The sequence below is a fragment of the Bombus terrestris genome, unplaced genomic scaffold (assembly GCF_910591885.1).
Source record: "Bombus terrestris unplaced genomic scaffold, iyBomTerr1.2, whole genome shotgun sequence".
NCBI classification, from domain to species: Eukaryota; Metazoa; Arthropoda; class Insecta; order Hymenoptera; family Apidae; genus Bombus; species Bombus terrestris.
Genome location: NW_025963548.1, coordinates 6,138,912 through 6,150,132, shown reverse-complemented (window position 1 = coordinate 6,150,132; position 11,221 = coordinate 6,138,912).

Genomic DNA, 11,221 nt, shown 5'->3' with positions numbered 1-11,221 from the left:
TCCTATAGTGATGCAATATAACGTTACACGTCATGTAGTGATGCAATATAACGTTATACGCCCTATAGTCATGCAATATAACGTTATACGTCCTACAGTGATGCAATACAACGTTATACGTTATAACGTAATAGTATATAACGTTATACGTCATAAAGAGAAGCTATATAACGTTATACGTCATTTAGTAATGCAATATATCGTTATCCGTCATATAGTGATGCAATATAACGTTATACGTTATAACGTAATAGTATATAACGTTATACGTCATGCAGTGATGCACTATAACGTTATTCCTCCACAACGTAATTGTATATAACGTTATGCGTCATTTAGTGACACAATATAACGTTATTCCTCCACAACGTAATTGTATATAACGTTATACGTCATATAGTGATGCAATATAACGTTATACGTCCTATAGTGATGCAATATAACGTTATACGTCTTATAGCGATGCAATATAACGTTATACGTCCTATAGTCATGCAACATGACGTTATACGTCATACAGTGATGCAATATAATGTTATAAGTTATAACGTAATAGTTCATAACGTTATACGTCATAAAGAGAAGCTATATAACGTTATACGTCATTCAGTAATGCGATATAACGTTATACGTGCTATAGTGATGCCGTATAACGTTATACGTTATAACGTAATAGCATATAACGTAATACGTCCTATAGTGATGCAATATAACGTTATACGTCATATAGTAATGAACTATAACGCTATACGTCATATAGTGAGGCAATATAACGTTATTCCTCCACAACGTAATTGTATATAACGTTATACGTCACATACTGATGCAATATAACGTTATACGTCCTATAGTGATGCAATACAACGTTATACGTTATAACGTAATAGTATATAACGTTATACGATCAGTACTGATGCAATATAACGTTATACGTCCTACAGTGATGAAAGATAACGTTATACGTTATAACGTAATAATATATAACGTAATACGTCCTATAGTGATGCAATATAGCGTTATACGTCATGTAGTGACGCAATATAACGTTATTCCTCCACAACGTAATTGTATATAACGTTCTACGTCATATAGTGATGCAGTATAACATTATACGTTATAACGTGATAGTATATAACGTAATACGTCCTATAGTGATGCAATATAACGTTATACGTCATATAGTGATGCATTATAACGTTATACGTCCTATAGTGGTGAAAGGTAACGTTATACGTTATAACGTAATAGTATATACCGTTATACGTCATACGGTGATGCACTATAACGTTATACGTCATATAGTGATGCAATATAACGTTATTCCTCCACAACGTAATTGTATATAACGTTATACGTCACATAGTGATGCAATATAACGTTATACGTCCTATAGTGATGCAATTCAACGTTATACGTAATAACGTAATATATCATAACGTATTACATCCTATAGTGATGCAATATAGCGTTATACGTCCTGTAGTCATGCAATATGACGTTATACGTCATATAGGGATGCAATATAACGTTATACGTTATAACTTAATAGTTCATAACGTTACACGTCATAAAGAGAAGCTATATAACGTTATACGTCATTTAGTAATGCAATATATCGTTATCCGTCATATAGTGATGCAATATAACGTTATACGTTATAACGTGATAGTATATGACGTAATACGTCCTATAGTGATGCAATATAACGTTATACGTCATATAGTGATGCAATATATCGTTATACGTCCTATAGTGATGAAAGATAACGTTATACGTTATAACGTAATAGTATATAACATTATACGTCATACAGTGATGAATTATAACGTTATACGTGATATAGTGATGCAATATAACGTTATTCCTCCACAACGTAATTGTATATAACGTTATACGTCACATAGTGATGCAATATAACGTTATACGTCCTATAGTGATGCAATACAACGTTATACGTTATAACGTAATAGTATATAACGTTATGCGATCAGTACTGATGCAATATAACGTTATACGTAATAACGTAATATATCATAACGTATTACATCCTATAGTGATGCAATATAACGTTATACGTTATAACGTAATAGTTCATAACGTTACACGTCATAAAGAGAAGCTATATAACGTTATACGTCATTTAGTAATGCAATATATCGTTATCCGTCATATAGTGTTGGAATATAACGTTATACGTTATAACGTGATATTATATAACGTAATACGTCCTATAGTGATGCAATATAACGTTATACGTCATATAGTGATGCAATATAACGTTATTCCTCCACAACGTAATTGTATATAACGTTATACGTCATATAGTGATGCAATATAACGTTACACGTTATGACGTAGTAGTTCATAACGTTATACGTCATTTAGTAATGCAATATAACGTTATACGTCATATAGTGATGCAATATAACGTTATACGTGCTATAGTGATGCCGTATAACGTTATACGTTATAACGTAATAATATATAACGTAATACGTCCTATAGTGATGCAATATAGCGTTATACGTCATGTAGTGAAGTAATATAACGTTATACGTCCTATAGTCATGCAATATGACGTTATACGTCATATAGTGATGCAATATAACGTTATACGTAATAACGTAATATATCATAACGTATTACATCCTATAGTGATGCAATATAACGTTATACGTCCTGTAGTCATGCAATATGACGTTATACGTCATATAGTGATGCAATATAACGTTATACGTTATAACGTAATAGTTCATAACGTTACACGTCATAAAGAGAAGCTATATAACGTTATACGTCATTTAGTAATGCAATATATCGTTATCCGTCATATAGTGTTGGAATATAACGTTATACGTTATAACGTGATATTATATAACGTAATACGTCCTATAGTGATGCAATATAACGTTATACGTCATATAGTGATGCAATATAACGTTATTCCTCCACAACGTAATTGTATATAACGTTATACGTCATATAGTGATGCAATATAACGTTACACGTTATGACGTAGTAGTTCATAACGTTATACGTCATTTAGTAATGCAATATAACGTTATACGTCATATAGTGATGCAATATAACGTTATACGTGCTATAGTGATGCCGTATAACGTTATACGTTATAACGTAATAATATATAACGTAATACGTCCTATAGTGATGCAATATAGCGTTATACGTCATGTAGTGAAGTAATATAACGTTATACGTCCTATAGTCATGCAATATGACGTTATACATCATATAGTGATGCAATATAATGTTATAAGTTATAACGTAATAGTTCATAACGTTATACGTCATAAAGAGAAGCTATATAACGTTATACGTCAATTAGTAATGCAATATAACGTTATACGTCATATAGTGATGCAATATAACGTTATACGTCATATAGTGATGCAATATAATGTTATACGTCATATAGTGATGTAATATAACGTTATACGTTCTAACGTAATAGTATATAACGTAATACGTCCTATAGTGATGCAATATAACGTTATACGTCCTATAGTGATGCAATATAACGTTACACGTCATGTAGTGATGCAATATAACGTTATACGTCCTATAGTCATGCAATATAACGTTATACGTCCTATAGTGATGCAATACAACGTTATACGTTATAACGTAATAGTATATAACGTTATACGTCATAAAGAGAAGCTATATAACGTTATACGTCATTTAGTAATGCAATATATCGTTATCCGTCATATAGTGATGCAATATAACGTTATACGTTATAACGTAATAGTATATAACGTTATACGTCATACAGTGATGCAATATAACGTTATACGTCATATAGTAATGAACTATAACGTTATACGTCATATAGTGAGGCAATATAACGTTATTCCTCCACAACGTAATTGTATATAACGTTATACGTCATGTAGTGATGCAATATAACGTTATACGCCCTATAGTGATGCAATACAACGTTGTACGTTATGACGTAATAGTATATAACGTTATACGATCAGTAGTGATGCAATATAACGTTACACGATATGACGTTAAAGATCATAACGTAATACGTCCTATAGTGATCCAATATAACGTTATACGTCTTATAGCGATGCAATATAACGTTATACGTCCTATAGTCATGCAACATGACGTTATACGTCATACAGTGATGCAATATAATGTTATAAGTTATAACGTAATAGTTCATAACGTTATACGTCATAAAGAGAAGCTATATAACGTTATACGTCATTCAGTAATGCGATATAACGTTATACGTGCTATAGTGATGCCGTATAACGTTATACGTTATAACGTAGTAGCATATAACGTAATACGTCCTATAGTGATGCAATATAACGTTATACGTCATATAGTAATGAACTATAACGCTATACGTCATATAGTGAGGCAATATAACGTTATTCCTCCACAACGTAATTGTATATAACGTTATACGTCACATAGTGATGCAATATAACGTTATACGTCCTATAGTGATGCAATACAACGTTATACGTTATAACGTAATAGTATATAACGTTATACGATCAGTACTGATGCAATATAACGTTATACGTCCTACAGTGATGAAAGATAACGTTATACGTTATAACGTAATAGTATATACCGTTATACGTCATACAGTGATGAACTATAACGTTATACGTCATATAGTGATGCAATATAGCGTTATACGTCATGTAGTGAAGCAATATAACGTTATACTTCCTATAGTCATGCAATATGACGTTATACGTCATATAGTGATGCAATATAATGTTATAAGTTATAACGTAATAGTTCATAACGTTATACGTCATAAAGAGAAGCTATATAACGTTTTACGTCAATTAGTAATGCAATATAACGTTATACGTCATATAGTGATGCAATATAACGTCATACGTGCTATAGTGATGCCCTATAACGTTATACGTTATAACGTAATAATATATAACGTAATACGTCCTATAGTGATGCAATATAGCGTTATACGTCATGTAGTGACGCAATATAACGTTATTCCTCCACAACGTAATTGTATATAACGTTCTACGTCATATAGTGATGCAGTATAACATTATACGTTATAACGTAATAGTTCATAACGTTACACGTCATAAAGAGATGCTATATAACGTTATACGTCATTTAGTAATGCAATATATCGTTATCCGGCATATAGTGATGCAATATAACGTTATATGTTATAACGTGATAGTAATACCGTTATACGTCATACAGTGATGCACTATAACGTTATACGTCCTATAGTGATGCAATATAACGTTATTCCTCCACAACGTAATTGTATATAACGTTATACGTCACATAGTGATGCAATATAACGTTATACGTCCTATAGTGATGCAATACAACGTTATACGTTATAACGTAATAGTATATAACGTTATAAGATCAGTACTGATGCAATATAACGTTATACGTAATAACGTAATATATCATAACGTATTACATCCTATAGTGATGCAATATAACGTTATACGTCCTGTAGTGATGCAATATGACGTTATACGTCATATAGAGATGCAATATAACGTTATACGTTATAACGTAATAGTTCATAACGTTACACGTCATAAAGAGAAGCTATATAACGTTATACGTCATTTAGTAATGCAATATATCGTTATCCGTCATATAGTGATGCAATATAACGTTATACGTTATAACGTGATAGTATATAACGTAGTACGTCCTATAGTGATGCAATATAACGTTATACGTCATATAGTGATGCAATATATCGTTATACGTCCTATAGTGATGAAAGATAACGTTATACGTTATAACGTAATAGTATATACCGTTATACGTCATAGAGTGATGCACTATAACGTTATACGTCATGTAGTGATGCAATATAACGTTATTCCTCCACAACGTAATTGTATATAACGTTATACGTCATATAGTGATGCAATATAACGTTATACGTCCTATAGTGATGCAATACAACGTTATACGTTATAGCGTAACAGTATATAACGTTATACGATCAGTAGTGGTGCAATATAACGTTATACGACATATAGTGATGCAAGATAACGTTATACTTTATAACGTAATAGTATATAACGTTATACGTCATACAGTGATGCACTATAACGTTATTCCTCCACAACGTAATTGTATATAACGTTATGCGTCATTTAGTGACGCAATATAACGTTATTCCTCCACAACGTAATTGTATATAACGTTATACGTCATATAGTGATGCAATATAACGTTATACGTCCTATAGTGATGCAATACAACGTTATACGTTATAACGTAATAGTATATAACGTTATACGTCGTACAGTGATGCACTATAACGTTATACGTCATATAGTGATGCAATATAACGCTATTCCTCCACAACGTAATTGTATATAACGTTATACGTCACATAGAGATGCAATATAACGTTATACGTCCTATAGTGATGCAATACAACGTTATACGTTATAACGTAATAGTATATAACGTTATACGATCAGTACTGATGCAATATAACGTTATACGTAATAACGTAATATATCATAACGTATTACATCCTATAGTGATGCAATATAACGTTATACGTCCTGTAGTCATGCAATATGACGTTATACGTCATATAGTGATGCAATATAACGTTATACGTTATAACGTAATAGTTCATAACGTTACACGTCATAAAGAGAAGCTATATAACGTTATACGTCATTTAGTAATGCAATATATCGTTATCCGTCATATAGTGATGCAATATAACGTTATACGTTATAACGTGATAGTATATAACGTAATATGTCCTATAGTGATGCAATATAACGTTATACGTCATATAGTGATGCAATATATCGTTATACGTCCTATAGTGATGAAAGATAACGTTATACGTTATAACGTAATATTATATACCGCTACACGTCATACAGTGATGCACTATAACGTTATACGTCATATAGTGATGCAATATAACGTTAATCCTCCACAACGTAATTGTATATAACGTTATACGTCATATAGTGATGCAATATAACGTTATACGTCCTATAGTGATGCAATACAACGTTATACGTTATAACGTAACAGTATATAACGTTATAGGATCAGTAGTGATGCAATATAACGTTATACGACATATAGTGATGCAAGATAACGTTATACGTTATAACGTAATAGTATATAACGTTATACGTCATACAGTGATGCACTACAACGTTAATCCTCCGCAACGTAATTGTATATAACGTTATACGTCATATAGTGACGCAATATAACGTTATTCCTCCACAACGTAATTGTATATAACGTTATACGTCATATAGTGATGCAATATAACGTTATACGTCCTATAGTGATGCAATACAACGTTATACGTTATAACGTAATAGTATATAACGTTATACGTCATACAGTGATGCACTATAACGTTATACGTCATATAGTGATGCAATATAACGTTATTCCTCCACAACGTAATTGTATATAACGTTATACGTCATATAGTGATGCAATATAACGTTACACGTTGTGACGTTAAAGATCATAACGTAATACGTCCTATAGTGATCCAATATAACGTTATACGTCTTATAGCGATGCAATATAACGTTATACGTCCTATAGTCATGCAATATGACGTTATACGTCATATAGTGATGTAATATAACGTTATACGTTATAACGTAGTAGTTCATAACGTTATACGTCATAAACAGAAGCGATATAACGTTATACATCATTTAGTAATGCAATATAACATTATACGTCATATAGTGATGCAATATAATGTTATACGTCATATAGTGATGTAATATAACGTTATACGTTCTAACGTAATAGTATATAACGTAATACGTCCTATAGTGATGCAATATAACGTTATACGTCCTATAGTGATGCAATATAACGTTACACGTCATGTAGTGATGCAATATAACGTTATACGTCCTATAGTGATGCAATACAACGTTATACGTTATAACGTAATAGTATATAACGTTATACGTCATAAAGAGAAGCTATATAACGTTATACGTCATTTAGTAATGCAATATATCGTTATCCGTCATATAGTGATGCAATATAACGTTATACGTTATAACGTAATAGTATATAACGTTATACGTCATACAGTGATGCAATATAACGTTATACGTCATATAGTAATGAACTATAACGTTATACGTCATATAGTGAGGCAATATAACGTTATTCCTCCACAACGTAATTGTATATAACGTTATACGTCATGTAGTGATGCAATATAACGTTATACGCCCTATAGTGATGCAATACAACGTTGTACGTTATGACGTAATAGTATATAACGTTATACGATCAGTAGTGATGCAATATAACGTTACACGATATGACGTTAAAGATCATAACGTAATACGTCCTATAGTGATCCAATATAACGTTATACGTCTTATAGCGATGCAATATAACGTTATACGTCCTATAGTCATGCAACATGACGTTATACGTCATACAGTGATGCAATATAATGTTATAAGTTATAACGTAATAGTTCATAACGTTATACGTCATAAAGAGAAGCTATATAAAGTTATACGTCATTCAGTAATGCGATATAACGTTATACGTGCTATAGTGATGCCGTATAACGTTATACGTTATAACGTAGTAGCATATAACGTAATACGTCCTATAGTGATGCAATATAACGTTATACGTCATATAGTAATGAACTATAACGCTATACGTCATATAGTGAGGCAATATAACGTTATTCCTCCACAACGTAATTGTATATAACGTTATACGTCACATACTGATGCAATATAACGTTATACGTCCTATAGTGATGCAATACAACGTTATACGTTATAACGTAATAGTATATAACGTTATACGATCAGTACTGATGCAATATAACGTTATACGTCCTACAGTGATGAAAGATAACGTTATACGTTATAACGTAATAGTATATACCGTTATACGTCATACAGTGATGAACTATAACGTTATACGTCATATAGTGATGCAATATAACGTTATTCCTCCACAACGTAATTGTATATAACGTTATACGTCACATAGTGATGCAATATAACGTTATACGTCCTATAGTGATGCAATACAACGTTTTACGTTATAGCGCAATAGTATATAACGTTGTACGTCATATAGTGATGCAATATAACGGTATACGTTATAACGAAATAGATCATAACGTTATTCGTCATATAGTGATGCAATATAACGTTATAGGTCCTATAGTGATGAAAGATAACGTTATACGTTATAACATAATAGTATATACAGCTATACGCCATACAGTGATGCACTATAACGTTATACGTCGTATAGTGATGCAATATAACGTTATTCCTCCACAACGTAATTGTATATAACGTTATACGTCATATAGTGATGCAATATAACGTTATACGTCCTATAGTGATGCAATACAACGTTATACGTTATAACGTAACAGTATATAACGTTATACGATCAGTAGTGATGCAATATAACGTTGTACGACATATAGTGATGCAAGATAACGTTATACGTTATAACGTAATAGTATATAACGTTATACGTCATACAGTGATGCACTATAACGTTATTCCTCCACAACGTAATTGTATATAACGTTATACGTCATATAGTGACGCCATATAACGTAATTCCTCCACAACGTAATTGTATATAACGTTATACGTCATATAGTGATGCAATATAACGTTATTCCTCCACAACGTAATTGTATATAACGTTATACGTCATATAGTGATGCAATATAACGTTACACGTTATGACGTAGTAGTTCATAACGTTATACGTCATTTAGTAATGCAATATAACGTTATACGTCATATAGTGATGCAATATAACGTTATACGTGCTATAGTGATGCCGTATAACGTTATACGTTATAACGTAATAATATATAACGTAATACGTCCTATAGTGATGCAATATAGCGTTATACGTCATGTAGTGAAGCAATATAACGTTATACTTCCTATAGTCATGCAATATGACGTTATACGTCATATAGTGATGCAATATAATGTTATAAGTTATAACGTAATAGTTCATAACGTTATACGTCATAAAGAGAAGCTATATAACGTTTTACGTCAATTAGTAATGCAATATAACGTTATACGTCATATAGTGATGCAATATAACGTTATACGTGCTATAGTGATGCCCTATAACGTTATACGTTATAACGTAATAATATATAACGTAATACGTCCTATAGTGATGCAATATAGCGTTATACGTCATGTAGTGACGCAATATAACGTTATTCCTCCACAACGTAATTGTATATAACGTTCTACGTCATATAGTGATGCAGTATAACATTATACGTTATAACGTAATAGTTCATAACGTTACACGTCATAAAGAGATGCTATATAACGTTATACGTCATTTAGTAATGCAATATATCGTTATCCGGCATATAGTGATGCAATATAACGTTATACGTCCTATAGTGATGCAATACAACGTTATACGTTATAACGTAATAGTATATAACGTTATAAGATCAGTACTGATGCAATATAACGTTATACGTAATAACGTAATATATCATAACGTATTACATAGTATAGTGATGCAATATAACGTTATACGTCCTGTAGTCATGCAATATGACGTTATACGTCATATAGTGATGCAATATAACGTTATACGTTATAACGTAATAATTCATAACGTTACACGTCATAAAGAGAAGCTATATAACGTTATACGTCATTTAGTAATGCAATATATCGTTATCCGTCATATAGTGATGCAATGTAACGTTATACGTTATAACGTGATAGTATATAACGTAATACGTCCTATAGTGATGCAATATAACGTTATTCCTCCACAACGTAATTGTATATAACGTTATACGTCACATAGTGATGCAATATAACGTTATACGTCCTATAGTGATGCAATACAACGTTATACGTTATAACGTAATAGTATATAACGTTATAAGATCAGTACTGATGCAATATAACGTTATACGTAATAACGTAATATATCATAACGTATTACATCCTATAGTGATGCAATATAACGTTATACGTCCTGTAGTCATGCAATATGACGTTCTACGTCATATAGTGATGCAGTATAACATTATACGTTATAACGTAATAGTTCATAACGTTACACGTCTTAAAGAGATGCTATATAACGTTATACGTCATTTAGTAATGCAATATATCGTTATCCGGCA